We start from the raw sequence: 16283 nt of genomic DNA, 5'->3' as shown, positions 1-16283 counted from the left end.
TTGAGTAAATTTTCTGGCTAGAAATATGAGAGACTGAATCACTCAGCTCCGAAGAAAAGGGACACTTGCTTTTTCTGGCCTGCAGGCACTTTAAGCGACTGAAAGCCGAGCAGAAGGGTCTGAGGGTATTCCTTGAGATGTGTAGGGTCCCACAGGGATTTCCCATCTCGTAAGATAATTAGTGATTGGCTCGTCCAGGGACACATACCTAAGAATTGATCACCCAGTGCTTCAAGCCATACTCGGGGGTCTTTTTTTTTTTTCTTTTTTTTAAGTAGGCTCCATACCTAGTGTGGACCCCAGCACAGGGCTTGAACTCACAACCCTGCGATCAAGACCTGAGCTGAGAGCAACAGTCAGACATTTAACTGACTGAGCCGCCCAGGTGCCCCAGCCCCCTCAGTGGTCTTAGAGCCCACTGGGGAAACTGAGACGCATAAGAGTGTAGTATGGCTATTTGGAAGTGACACTCGCAAGCACTGCCCTCTTGATCCATCACACTCAACATCCTTAGGTTTTGCCCAAGCCTTATTCCAAAATGGAAACCAAAATGAGTAGGGAACTGTGCTTGAAAAGCCAAACAGCTCCCAGAAAACCAACAGCCACCCACAGGAACTCCGGCAAGCTGTATGTACGACACATGGGGAACCTCTACTTGCAAGTGCTTACTCAAGCAGGAAACTTCTTTTTTTTTTTAACAACATGGGGCTGACCTCATGACTCTGAGATCAAGACCCTGAGACCAAGACCTGAGCTAACACCAAGAGTTGGATACCCAGCTGACTGAGTCACCCAGGCACCCCAGTGGAAAAATTTAAGGATAACCTGTCTCGGATGGCCCAAATGGGGTCCTTTTGACATGTCTAAATCAGTTGTTGTTGGGTTTTTTTTTAAGATTTTATTTTAAGTAATCTCCAATGTGGGCCTCGAACTTACAACCCCTAGATCAAGAGTTGCATCCTCTACCAACTGAGCCAGCCAGGCAACCCCCAAATTATTTTTCTTGTGCACACATTTAAAGAAAGCAGGCTGTAAGATTAAGTAACCAGAAAGTAGGAAGCTGTTGGGTTGAGTCAGTGAAGCCCTTGGCTTCTGAGAGGAACCAACCCTCACAGAGGTATTCTGGGCCTCATTTAGTTTATTTGTTGCTGTAGCTTTTGTCATCTTTGGACAAAACCAGCCATGTTATATTCAAAATGGGAAATGACTAATTCATGGATCCATAATTATAATGCTATCTTGCAATTCAATTTGCTTTAATGAAAGGGAGCTATTTGAAAGTTGGGTCTTTAATGTCCTCTCCACAAATATTAATGAAACAAAGGCTAGATTTTGTTGCATCTTGCACGTGTGTCCACGTGTGTTATAAATGTGAGGTTTTTTCCTGTCTCTGGATGGTATTGTAAAAATTAATTTGTAAAAGAGCTCTATTTAATTGGCTTAAAGGCAAGTGTTTCTAAGAATTGAACATTCTGAGTAGGGGAGAGTCCAAGATGGTGGAGGAGTACGAGACCTTAGTTTCATCAGGCCCCAGGAATTCAGCTAGAATAGCCATCAAATTCTTCTGAACACCTGCAAACTCAACTAGAGATTGAAGAGAAGAATAGCTGCAACTCTCCAAGTGGAAAAGCGACCACTTTCTGTGAGGTAGGAGGTGTGGAGAAGTGAATCCGAGGTGATATATGGGAAGATAAATGGTGGGGTGGGGAGCCTCAAAGCTGGCATCCGGAAAGTGATATAGCCCTGGAGGGCAAATCAGAACTTTTAGAAGTCTGTTCTAGTGAGGGCTGTCTCTGCCTGAAAGGCGCTCAGGTGGTGAACGGGGGCGGAATGCTATGTGGGACAGTGTGGTCTCAGGATCCCCGGGGTCACAGGAAGACCGGGGCTGTCTGAGGGTGGCAGATTACCCAGGTATTGGAGTGGGGAAGCCAGCTGCAATCGGCGAGCCCAGGAGTGAGCTCTCAGCTCAGGGTTGCCATAAACCCCAAACCACCACTCAGTCGGGCAACTGGTCTCTGAGCAGGGGCCCAAAAAAATGGCAGAACAAGTGAGCACCCCCTTCCTCCACAGGAAGGAGAAGCACAGGAGTGCGCCGCTGCAGTCTGCAGGGTGGTGACTTGAAATGGGGTCGCCTGCCTGAGACAGAAGCACTCAGTCACGGTCCAGGTGAACACAGAGGGCCGACAGAGACCAGGGAGACTGGAGTGATTGACTGCTTTTCCCTGAGGGCGCACTGAGGAGTGGGGCCCCGAGCTCTCGGCTCCAGGGCTGGAGATTGGGAGGCCATCATTTTCATTCTCATCCTCTAAAGCAGCACAGTAAGCCTTCAGGGAACAAAAGCCACAGAGAGCAATCCGGGGCAGACTACTTAGCCTGACAAGGGGGGTGCAACTCCATCTGGGGCAAGGGGGGTGCAACTCCATCTGGGGCAAAGACACTTGAGACTCAGCGCAATAGGCCCCTCCTGCAAAGATTCAGCAAGAACATCCGGCTGAGACCAAGGTTACCGATCATAGAGAACTGCCATATTCCAGCCTAGGGGAAAACAGTATATAGAATTCATGATTTTTTGCCGACGATTCTTTAGTCTTTCATTTTATTTTTTTTTCCTCGTTCCTTTTCAATGAATTTCTTATCAACTCCTTTTAAAAATATTTTTAATTTTTATTTTTACAGTTACATTCTATCCTTTCATTGTTTTTAATTTTATTTTTGTATATGTATAAGCTTTTCTTTCTCTACACTTTTGGGATGCAGTTTCTTCTAACAAAAAGACCAAAATACACCCAGAATTTAGTGTATGGTTCTGTTCTCTGTGCCTGTGTGATCATATTCTCTTGTGTTTTTTTTTTTCTTTCCTCTTCTTTCTTTTTTGTATTTTTGTTTGTTTTGTTAAAGTCTTTTTAAATTTTCATCTTTACAGTTACATTCTATCCATTTAATGTGTTTAATTTTATTTTTGTATATATATACGCTTTTCTTAAAATTTTGAGATATAGAGTCTTCTAACAGACTGATGAAAATACATTCAGGATATAGTGTATTGCTCTGTTCTGTTCACCTGTCTGTTTATATTCCTTATTTTTCCCCTTTTTTGGTCTTTTTTTCATTTTTACAGTTATATTCTAGCCTTTCATTGTATTTAATTTTCTTTTTGTACATACATAATTTTTTTCTTTCTTTAAATTTTGGGATCTAGTTTTCTGACAAACAAACCAAAATACAGACAGGATCTAGTGTATTGCTCTATTCGGTTCACCTGTCTGATTATACTCTTTAAAAAAATTTTTTTTTTCATGAAACATGACAAAACCACAGAGAGAGACAAGCCATAAGAGACTCTTAATCTTAGGAAATAAATTGAAGGTTGCTGGAGGGGAGGAGGGTGATGGGCTGGGGTAACTGGGTGATGGACATTGGGGAGGGTATGTGTTGTGATGAGCACTGGGTATATAAGACTGATGAATCACAGACCTGTACACCTGAAACAAATAATACATTATATGTTAATTAGAAAACTTTTTTTTTGTTTGTTTTGGTTTTGGGTCTCTTCTGATTTGTTTAGTATATATTTCTCTGGGGTTGTTGTTGCTATTTTAGTATTTTGTTCTCTTGTTCATCTATACTTCTCTGGACAGAATGACAAAACAGAAAAACTCACCTCAAAAAAGAGAATAAAAGGCAGTACTGACTGCCAGGGACATAATCAGTATGGACATAAGTAAGATGTCGGAACTAGAGTTCAGAATAACGATTATAAAGATACTAGCTGGGCTTGAAAAAAGCATACAAGACACTAGAGAATCCCTTTCTGGAGAAATAACAGAACTAAGATCTAATCAAGTTGAAACAAAAAAGACTATTAATGAGATGCAATAAAAAATGGAGGCTCTAACTGCTAGGGTAAATGAGGCAGAAGAGAGAATTAGTGATATAGAAGATAAAATGATGGAGAATAAAGAAGCTGAGAAAAAGAGAGATAACTACTGGATCACGAGGGGAGAATTCCAGAGATAAGTGATACCATAAAGCAAAACAATATTAGAATAATTAGGATCCCAGAAGAAGAGAAAAGAGAGAGAGGGAGATGCCAGAAAGTATGTTGGAACAAATTGTAGTGGAGAACTTCCCTAATCTGGGGAAGGAAACAGGCATCCAAGTCCAAGAGGCACAGAGGAACCCCCTCAAAAATCAATAAAAATAAGTCAACACCCCGACATAGAGTAGTGAAACTTGCAAATCTTAGAGGCAAGGAGAAAATCCTGAAAGCAACTCAGGACAAGAGGGCCATAACCTACAAGGGTAGAAACATTAGATTGGTAGCAGACCTATGCAGAGTCCTGGTAGACCAGAAAAGAGTGGCATGATATATTCAGGGTGCTAAGTAAGAAAAATATGCAGCCAAGAATACTTTATCCAATTAGAATGTCATTCAAAATAGAAAGAGAGAGAAAAAGCTTCCAGGACAAACAAAATAAGGCTGTCATTCAAAATAGAACGAGAGATAAAAAGCTTCCAGGACAAACAGAAACTAAAAGAATTTGTGATGACCAAACCAGCCCTATGAGAAATATTAAAAGGGATCCTTCAAGCAAAGAGAGAGCCTAAAAGTAACATACACCAGAAAGGAACAGAATCAATATACAGAAACAGTGACTTTATAGGTAATACGATGGCACTAAATTCATCTTTCAACAGTTACTCTGAATGTAAATGGGCTAAATGCCCCAATCAAAAGACACAGGGTATCAGATTGGATAAAAAAGCAAGACCCATTGATATGCTGTCTCCAAGAGACTCATTTTATTTTTATTTATTTTTAAGAAGATTTTATTTATTCATTCGAGAGAGAGTGGGAGAGAGCACACAAGCAGGGGGCGGGGAGAGGGAGAAGCAGACTCCCTGCTGAGCAGGGAGTCTGATGTGGAGCTCAATACCAGGACCTGGAGATCATGACCTGAGCCAAACGCAGATGCTCAATGACTGAGCCACACAGCCTTTCCTGCAAGAGACTCATTTTAGACCCAAAGACACCTCCGGATTGAAAGTGAGGGTTTGGAAACCATTTATCTGATGGACATCAAAAGAAAGCTGTGGAGGCAATCCTTATATCAGACAAATTAGATTTTAAACCAAAGACTGTAATAAAAGAAGGACACTATATCATAATTAAAGGGTCTATCCAACAAGAAGATCTAAGAATTGTAAATATTTATACCCCTAACACGGGAGCAGCCAATTATGTAAGATAATTAATAACAAAATTAAAGAAACACATTGACAATAATACAGTGATAGTAGGGGACTTTAATATCCCACTCACTGCAATGGACAGATATCTAAGCAGTTCATCAACAAGGAAATAAGGGCTTTGAATGACACACTGGATCATATGGACCTCACAGATACAATCAGAACATTCCTTCCTAAAGCAACAGAATATACATTCTTCTCTAGTGCACGTGGAACATCCTCCAGAATAGATCGCATCCAGGGTCACAAATCAGGTGTCAACCCGTACCAAAAGATTGGGATCATTCCCTGCCTATTTTTGGACCACAATGCTTTGAAACTTGAACTCAATCACAAGAAGAAAGTTGGAAAGCACTCAAATACATGCAGGCTAAAGAGCATCGTATTAAAGAATGAATGGGTCAACCAGGAAATTAAAGAATTTAACAAATTTATGGAAACAATGAAAACACAACTGTTCAAAACCTTTGGGATGCAGCAAAGGCACTCCTAAGAGGGAAGTATATAGCAACACGAGCCTTTCTCAAGAAATAAAAAAGGTCTCAAATTCAAAACCTAACCTTACACCTAAAGGAGCTGAAGAAAGAACAGCAAATAAAGCCTAAACCCAGCAAGAGAAGAGAAAAAATAAAGATTAGAGCAGAACTCTATGAAACAGAAACCAAAAGAACAGTAGAACAGATCAATGAAACTAGGAGCTAATTCTTTGTAAGAATTAAGATTGATAAACCCCTGGCCAGACTTATCAAAAAGAAAAGAGAAAGGACCCAATTAATAAAATAAAATCATGAGTGAAAGAGGAGAGATCACAACCAACATTGAAGAAATACAAAGGATTTTAAGAACATATTATGAGCAACTATATGCCAACAAATTAGACAATCTGGAAGAAATGGACGCATTCCTAGAGATGTATAAACTACCAAACGGGACTAGGAAGAAATAGAAAACTTGAACAGACCCATAACCAGCAAGGAAATTGAAGCAGTAATCAAAAATCTCCCAACAAACAAGAGCTCAGGGCAAGATGGCTTCCCAGGGGAATTCTACCAAACATTTAAAGAAGAAATAATACCTATTCTACTGAAGCTGTTTCAAAAAACAGAAATGTAAGGAAAACTTCCAAACTCTTTCTGTGAGGCCAGTGTTATTGATCCCCAAACCAGAGAAAGACCCCATCAAAAAGGAAAATTACAGACCAATATCCCTGATGAAAATGGATGCAAACATTCTTACCAAAATACTAGTCAATATGTTCTAACAGTATGTTAAAAGGATTATTCACCATGACCAAGTGGGATTTACTCCTGGGCTGCAAGAGTGGCTCAATATCGATCTCAAATACCTCAAATCGATCAATGTGATACACTACATAAATAAAAGAAAGGACAAGAACCATATGATCCTCTCAATAGATGCAGAAAAAGCATTTGACAAAGTACAGCATCCTTTCTTGATTAACACTCTCCACAATGTAGGGATAGAGGGAACATACCCGAATATAATAAAAACCATATAGGAAAAGCCCACAGCAAATATCATTCTCAATGGGGAAAAATAGCTTTTTCCCTAAGGTCAGGAACATGGTAGGGATGTCCACTCTCACCACTGCTATTCTAGTACCACATAGTACTAGAAGTCCTAGCCTCAGCAATCAAGAAAAGAAATAAAAGGCATCTGAATTGGCAAAGAAGAAGTCAAACTCTCACTCTTTGCAGATGACATGATACTTTATATGGAAAATCCAAAAGACACCACCCGCAAATTGTTAGAACTCCTACAGGAATTTAGCAAAGTGGCAGGATAGAAAATCAATGCACAGAAATCAGGTGCATTTCTATACACTAACAATGAGACAGAAGAAAGAGAAATTGAGGAGTCGATCCCACTCACAATTGCACTCAAAACCATAAGATACCTAGGTATAAACCTAACCAAAGAGGCAAAGGATCTGTTCTCAGAAAACTATAGAACACTCATGAAAGAAATTGATGAAGTCACAAAGAAATGGAAAATATTCCATGTTCCTGGATTGGAAGAACACATATTATTAAAATGTCTATGTTACCTAGAGCAATCTATACATGCAATCACAATCAAAACACCCATCAACTTTTTTCACAGAGCTGGAACAAATAATCCTAAAATTGTATGGAATCAGAGAAGACCCCAAATAGCCAGAGGAATGTTGAAAAAGAAAAACAAAGCTGGGAGCATCACAATTCTGGACTTCAAGCTATATCACAAGCTGTAATAATCAAGACAGGTTGGTCCTGGCACAAAAACAGGCACATTGATCAATGGAACAGAATAGAGAACCCAGAAATGGATCCTCAACTCTATGGTCAACTAGTCTTCAACAAAGCAGGAAAGAATATCCAATGGAAAAAAGACAGTCTCTTCCACAAATGGTGTTGGGAAAGTTGGATAGCCACATGCAGAAGAATAAAACTGGACCATTTCCTTACACCATACCCAAAAATAGACTCAAAATGGATGAAAGACTTAAATGTGAGACAGGAATTGATTGAAATCCTTGAGAACACAGGCAGCAACCTCTGTGACCTCAGCTGCAGCAACTTGCTAGACACATCTCCAAAGGCAAGGGAAACAAAGGCAAAAATGAACTACTGGGACTTGATCAAGATACAAAGCTCTTGCACAGTAAAGGAAGCAGTGGACAAAACCAAAAGACAACTGACAAAATGGGAGAAAGTATTTGCAAATGTCTTATCAGAGAAAGGGCTAGTATCCAAAATCTACAAAGAACTTACTACCAAACTCAACACCCAAAGAACAAATAATCCAATCAAGAAAAGGGCAGAAGACATGAACAGACATTTCCGCAAAGAAGACATCCAAATGGCCAACAGACACATGAAAAAATGTTCAGTATCGCTTGGCATGAGGGAAATACAAGTCAAAACCACAATGAGATAGTATCTCACCCTAGTCAGAATGGCTAAAATTAACAAGTCAGGAAATGATAGATGTTGGTGAGGATGTGGAGAAAGGGGAGCCCTGTTATGCTGTTGGTGAGAATGCAAGCTGGAGAATAGTACACTCTGGAGAACAGTATGGAGTTTCCTCGAAGAGTTGAAAATACAGCTACCTTCTGACCCAGCAATTACACTACTGGATACTTACCCCAAAGATAGAAATGTACACCTGCACCCCAATGTTTATAGCAGCAATAGCCACAATAGCCAAACTATGGAAAGAGCCCAGATGTCCATCATCAGATGAATGATAAAGAAGATGTGGTACATATATACACAATGGAATACTACTCAGCTATCACAAAAAATGAAGCCTTGACATTTGCAACAACATGGATGGAACTAGAGGGTATCTTGCTAAACAAAATAAGGCAGTCAGAGAAAGACAATTATTATATGATCTCACTCATATGTGGAATTTAAAAAACAAGACAGAGGATCATAACGGAAGGGAGGAAAAAATAAAAGAAGATGAAATCAGAGAGGGAGATAAACCATAAAATACTTTTTTTTTTAAAGATTTTATTTATTTATTTGACAGAGATAGAGACAGCCAGCGAGAGAGGGAACACAAGCAGGGGGAGTGGGAGAGGAAGAAGCAGGCTCACGGCGAAAGAGCCTGATGTGGGGCTCGATCCCACAACGCTGGGATCACGCTCTGAGCCGAAGGCAGACGCCCAACCGCTGTGCCACCCAGGTGCCCCAAAAGACTCTTAATCATAGGAAACAAACAGGGTTGCTGGAGGGGAAGGGGGTTTGGGGTAACTGGGTGATGGACTTTAAGGAGGGTACGTGATGTAGTGAGCACTGGGTATTATATAGGAGTGATGGATCGATGATGATGGCTGGTGGCGTATGAATCATGCATATAGGAGTGATGAATCACTGACCTCTACCTCTGAAACCAATAATACATTATATGTTATTTTATTTTATTTAAATTAAAAACAAAAGAAAAAAAGAACATTCTAAAACTCAGAAAGAGACTTACCCAAATGTTTTTCATGTTTACATGATCTGGAAAAATGTTCAATATTAAAACTAGGTTAAGTTTGTTGGTTAAATTAAAATAGACATGTCTTTAGAGATATCTGCATTACCTAAAACTATTATTCTAACAAGGTTTACTAAAGATCAAATAAGCTTGTGTCATCTTTGGTGCCATTTTCAGCAAAAAATGACTTAAAATAATGGTTGATTTTGTCTGTCTCATGAACTTTTCCCGGCTAAATGTTATGAGCAAATAGGGTAAATAAATACAAAGTTTTATAGCTTTCAAAATCTTTGGTAACCTGAAACTTTGGAGTTTTGCTAAGTTAAATAATAAATTGGGTTGAATTCATTGGATATGTAGGTCTTTGCCAAATAAGATAGAATATTAGAGTATTGATTACTGAATGTAGGTTTGTCTGCTTTTGCCTTCTTATTGAAGGGAAACTGGGGATACTTGGGTCTGTTTGGTGAACATGCTTTGTGTTTTACTGAAAGTTGTACTATGAAAAAACACATTAGCTAGAAATCATGAAATGTATTAATAAATTTCTTATGTAAAGTATTCTGGTGTAACAGTTCACAAGTGATTACTACTTAATTTTTACTAGAAATTAAGGTTTCTTTTTTTTTTTTAAAGATTTTATTTATTTATTTATTCGACAGAGACAGCCAGCGAGAGAGGGAACACAAGCAGGGGGAGTGGGAGAGGAAGAAGCAGGCTCATAGCAGAGGAGCCTGACGTGGGGGCTCGATCCCATAACGCCGGGATGACGCCCTGAGCCAAAGGCAGACGCTTAACCGCTGTGCCACCCAGGCGCCCCAGAAATTAAGGTTTCTAAGCATAAAGAATTCTGATAAATGTATTTGAGACTGCTAGAAAATGATAAAGAAAGCAACTCTGTATGTAAGGAAAGTAAGATGTGTTTTTGATAAGAAAGGTATGAGGAATGGGAACATATTTTTGTTGAGGGAAAGGAAAGTAATTTTGTCCTAAAACGAGACTGGTTATTTAGAGAAGGCTTAGGACAAAAATCTGAATGAAGAAGGAAGTTGTAGGCTTGTGAAGGGAAATCTTCGGAAACCGATTTTATGTATGGTCAGGACTAATTAAGATTGGAATGAATGGGGCACCTGGGTGGATCGGCGGTTAAGCGTCTGCCTTCGGCTCAGAGCGTGATCCCGGCATTATGGGATTGAGCCCCATATCAGGCTCCTCCGCTAGGAGCCTGCTTCTTCCTCTCCCACTCCCCCTGCTTGTGTTCCCTCTCTCGCTGGCTGTCTCTATCTCTGTCGCATAAATAAATAAAATCTTAAAAAAAAAAAAGATTGGGATGAATGAGTTTTAAATGTATTTTAATATAAGATTGAAATTTGGCCATTTTCTCTGTTAAAAAGTCAAAGTTTCCTTAGATTGTTGGTCTGCTTTTGAAAAGAAATTATAAAGTTTTCTTATCACCGCCCCCTCCAAACCATAGTTGGTATGCTTTGTCTTTATCAGGTCTTCGATTACTTAAGAAAGTTAAGACTTTTCAGTATTAAAAGGAGCTAAGTTTTGCTAACAACTAGGTAACCTCTTGTATTTGCCTTTAGAATCTCTTATTGCCATGTTGGTTAAATAGATAATTAAATATTAAATATTAAATTTTAAATATTTAAATAATTAAAATTTAATTAATTTTAATTAAATTATATTTAAATAATTAAAATTTAAATAATTAAATATTAAATATTAAATTTTATTATGATCTGTAATCCTATTTAGACATGTGCTTTAAAACCATCTGAGGTTTTTAATCTTTGGTTTCCCAAAGATTTGAATTCTAAATGAAATCCTTTTCACTAATTAGGCTTGCTTATTTGTTGTGTTAAGTCATATGGGAAACATCGTTAAGCAAATGACGATAAACCTTCTTAGGTTATATTGTATGGGCAAACGTTAAGTATTTTTAAAGATTTATTTATTTTGAGAGAGAGAGCATGTGTGTTTGTGTGTGTGTGTGTGTGTGTGTGTGTGTGAGAGAGAGAGAGAGAGAAAGCAGGGGGAGGGGCAGAGGGAGAGGGGGAGAGAGAATCCCAAGCAGACTCCCCGCTGAGCATAGAGCCCAACATAGGGCTTGATCCCACAACCCTGAGATCATGACCTGAGCCAAAATCAAGAGTCAGATGCTCAACCAACTGAGCCACCAGAGTACCCTGAAATGCTATAACTATTTTAGAAATTATATGAAATTCCTAAAATTTTAATATGTCCTGTTATAAGGTCATCACTTGACATTCTAATTATTGAAATGTTGTGTGTCACCAAAACAAATGGATTTTTTTGTCAACTGTATGATAATGAACTCTCATCAGATCTTTAACCATGTCCATTTTGAGTCTTTTTGCCATTTGTAGTCACTGTTCTGATGCTCTTGAAAATATGTTTCATCATTAATGAGATTCATGAAAAGGACTTTTCGACCAACACAGGTTTCTGATGTCTTTTAGATCATAAAACTAAGCTGAGTAAGAATTTCCAGAAGTAGTGGGAAGACTGCATTCAAGCAGAACAAGAATTAATAACATGGGACTGAATGAATTGGGGAAGATTATTATGATTTTTTGACTCTTGTTTAAAACATTACTGGTCTTTAATTTATTTATTTTTTTAATATTTTAAGTAGGCTCTGTGCCCAGCATGGAGACCAACGTGGGGCTTGAACTCACGACCCTGAGATCACAAGAAACATTACTGGTCCTTTAAAATCTACTCTTCCATATTTAAGGAAACCTTTCTCCTTAAGATACCTATGACTTACAGAGATATGATAAGATATACCTTTGTGAACAAATTGAAACATTTATCTTTTCTCTCTATCTAAACCCTCCAAAATTAAGAAACTCGCGGTGAGTATTCTTTCTTTCAGAGCAGTTATAATCGTTTGCATGAGTTTAATAAAAATCTGTTCTTGTAACAGGACACCATTGGAAACATTGGTTATCTCACCAAGACTTTGACTGGAATGTCACTTGGAGAGAGACGTGCATAGACTCAGGTATGACCAGACAGCTTTAAGGAACTAAGGTTGACTTTCTGGAGCCAATAAAGTCCCTTGGAAGTGTTGGCCTACTATCTTGCTTGCAGAGTTCCCAGCAGCCTTACCAGGTGAGTAAAGAATGTCACTTCCTGGCAGGTGCAAGAACCTCAGGATATTTTGGGGACCTCAAGAAGAGGAATTCACCTAAATCTATAGGTATTGCAGGCAAATCCAACAGCGAGTATTTTGTTTGGCTTCTGGCCTTGAGAGGCTATTAAAAGTTCAATCTAAAATTCCTGATAAAAAAGTTCCAGGGGCACCTGGGTGGCTCAGTTGGTCAAACGGCTGTCTTCGGCTCAGGTCATGATCCCGGAGTCCCGTGATGGAGTCCCAGGTTGTGCTTCCTGCTCAGCAGGGAGTCTGCTTCTCCCTCTCCCTCTGCTCTCCCCACGGCTTATCTTCTCTCTTTCTCTCACTCACTCTCTCTCTCTCAAATAAATAAAAAATCTTAAAAAAAAAAAGTTCCGGCAAAGCAGGTTTTATTTTTTTTATTTTTTTAAAGATTTTATTTATTTATTCGACAGAGAGAGAGAGACAGCCAGCGAGAGAGGGAACACAAGCAGGGGGAGGGAGAGGAAGAAGCAGGCTCACAGCAGAGGAGCCTGATGTGGGGCTCGATCCCAGAACGCCAGGATCACGCGCTGAGCTGAAGGCAGACGCTTAATGACTGAGCCACCCAGACACCCCCAGCAAAGAAGATTTTAAAAACCTTATGTGGTTAATCACTATTCTTGCTCTGCTTATGTAAGTAATTAGTCCAAGTTTATTAAAACTGGATTTATTTTGCAAAGAAATTAGTAATAATTTGGCTATCTTTGGTAAAAATTAGGGTATTATAGAAAGAACATGTTTCAATAACACATCTTTGTAGATATTAGATTTTAATACTCTTCATTATAAACCAGACTCGATTGTGATTTCTTTTAGTGTCCTCCAATGCATGGCTACAACTCTTCGAACTAACACTTTGATTTTTCTTCCACCTTTCTGACTGGGAATCATTTGAGAATTAAAACTATCTTTTTCCCTGAAGGCCTGCAAACTGAAAAAAATAAACAATGTACAGAAATCACTGCAATAGCTCATGAATAGACAAAATCTTTGTGCCCAGCTGCTTAGTGGGCCACTGAAGGGTCATCAGAGACATCTGAGCTACAAACTAGGATGAGGAGTAGGTAACAGCAGTGTAGACTGCTTTCCCAAGATTTGGGACCAGACTTGTACTTCGACTCTTGTTTTAAAAAAAAATTGTGATATTATGGGGCGCCTGGGTGGCACAGCGGTTAAGCGTCTGCCTTCGGCTCAGGGCGTGATCCTGGCGTTATGGGATCGAGCCCCACATCAGGCTCCTCCGCTGTGAGCCTGCTTCTTCCTCTCCCACTCCCCCTGCTTGTGTTCCCTCTCTCACTGGCTGTCTCTATCTCTGTCGAATAAATAAATAAAATCTTTAAAAAAAATTGTGATATTAGAAGATAGTAAATCTGCTTGTTTGCTTTCAACTCACCCTTTATTACGTCCCGATAAAATATCATGGTTACTCGCAGATTTACCTAATGTAACTTCTAATATTACCCGAGGACTTTATAACGATGAGAACTTAAATAAAATGTTTCTGACCTCTTGGACTTACTCTCATGTTCCTTTAGCTACACTGGTTCTTATAAAGTACCTCTATTAGGAAAAGCCTTTCAAGAAGTGCTACGTAACTCAGATTTAACCTGCATGATATATAATACTCAACAGATCGATCATTGTGCCTCTACAAACCTAGCTGATAATGTATGAAGAAAGGTCCCCAGGTACAATGAGAGAAACTCAGCAGCAGCTTGTCCAACATGCCAAATTATCCAGTGTACATGCAACCTTGTTTTTGTGGGTGGACCAGCCTAAGACAAAATAAGAAAAAACAATGGGTATCTATCAAAGACTCTGCTTTAGGAGTGACTTGGTGGATTCAGCCATCTCCTAAATCTAACTTTGCCATTCATCCAAGAAGATTCTGAGATAACTGTGGGTTAATGGCCTTCTTTATTAACCGCAGAAACCCAAAATGTATAGCTCTCCTAATCTGTGGAAAAATCATTAAAGACCCTTGTAACTTATATAAATGTCCAATTACTGCCTTGGTACCCAAACTTATGGCTAATTAGACTTATTTCAATGTCAAATGCGAATAGAAACTATTAGAAATACCACCAAAGTTCATCCCATTGGAGGAAGATAAGCCTTATTAGACAGTGAGTCTTATTGGATTCCAATATCTTCTGATGTCTGTGAATTCAGGAAAAATATATGGTTAGGCCCTAAACAACGATGGAGCCCTGAATTCGCTCCTCTTGGCCCATAATGACTATGCCTATACAAACTAACATATGGTATATGGGAAAAGAAGATGTTGTTGGGAAAGTTTACAAAACACCTCGTAGGGGTGCCTGGGTGGCTTAGTTGGGTAAGTGTCTGCCTAGGTCGTGATCCCAGGGTCCTGGGATTGAGCCGCGTGTCAGGCTCTCTGCTCAGCAGGGAGTCTTCTTCTCCCTCTCCCTCTGCCCCTCGCCCTCCCCCTGCTTGTGCTTGCTCTCTCGTTCTGTCTCTCAAATAAATAAATAAAATCTTTTAAAAAACCACCTTTGTAACATTCCTTGATTTATTTTGTAACCAGAGTACTTTTCATCATAACTCTTATATGGTGTAATACTGGCTTTCTATCTCAAATAGAATTGCCTGATTCCAACAAAAATTATACTAATACTGATATTGATGACAAAATGTTTTGGAAGATAGAATTACAACCAACACAAGATGTAATATCTATGGAAGCTAACTGGCCAGAGAAATTGTTACAAATAATAACAGAAAATTTAATTACCATTTTAAACCAATCAGCTCAAACATATCACAAGGCACAGATAACTACAGATAACAGAAATACTCAAGTTAATTCAATATTACAAAATACCTATAATGGATTTTTTGGGGATTCTTTTCTTTCTAATTCTGTACCTAGTCCCCATTAGTTGCTTCAGATGTTATTAATTGGATTTTTATTGCTATTTTTGTATTCATGTTATAAGTATCACAAAAATGCAAAGACAAAAATTCATCACAAAGCATACATACAATGTTCGCATGACAATTCTGGTTGAAAAAATATATATCAACTGTAATATTCCCTGTTAGAGGCCATACTGTTGACCCCCTCCCTGCCCCCGCAGACTCCCAGGTGACTTAAATCGAGCCTAGAGGGACATGATGGACACAGGGCAGAGAAGCAATCACTCTGGCATCAAGGGGCAAAATAATGATCATCAATGTTTTCTGTCAAAATATTATTGGTCAAAAGGGGGAAAAGATAAGAGGAAAAACTCTCTAAAGGCCTGGTGTACAAGGAATGCTATTTCAGATTTCCTTCTCAGTCAACACGACTGTAAATAAACTTTGTTGAAACCAAAAACTTGATTTATGGCCTGCCACCCATTCATTGTACATCTGCTTTGTGAATAAGTAAGCCTACAGGAGAGCCATCTTGTCCTTAAGACATTGATCAATGCTCCTGCTTCCTGCATTCCTCTGTGATAAAACCCATGATTCCTGCCTATATGCTGATCTATAATCTTTTGAGCTTGTACAAGATGTAAAAAGGTATATAACCCTGTAAAAACGGATGGTTCTCTGGAACACTTTCGTCTCTGTGAAGAGCATGTTTCCCCGGCAACTGTCCTAACTTGGGCTGGAAGAAAACTCTTTCTTTTAGAGATTCTAAAGTTTACTCGTTTTGCAAAGACAGCATAGAACCACAGTGTCTTGATTCATTTGATTATAATTCGTTCTCAAAATCCAACCTTGGCAGAAGGGGCAGCTAAACATCTTTTAATTTTTTATTTATTTTTAGAGAGAGTGGCCCACGCGCACACACATTCGAGGGTGGGGTGGGGGTGGAGGTGGGGAAAGGCAGAGGGAGAGG

Source organism: Ailuropoda melanoleuca, chromosome 1 (assembly GCF_002007445.2).
Source record: "Ailuropoda melanoleuca isolate Jingjing chromosome 1, ASM200744v2, whole genome shotgun sequence".
Lineage (NCBI taxonomy): Eukaryota > Metazoa > Chordata > Mammalia > Carnivora > Ursidae > Ailuropoda > Ailuropoda melanoleuca.
Note: the sequence above shows the minus strand (reverse complement) of the source record.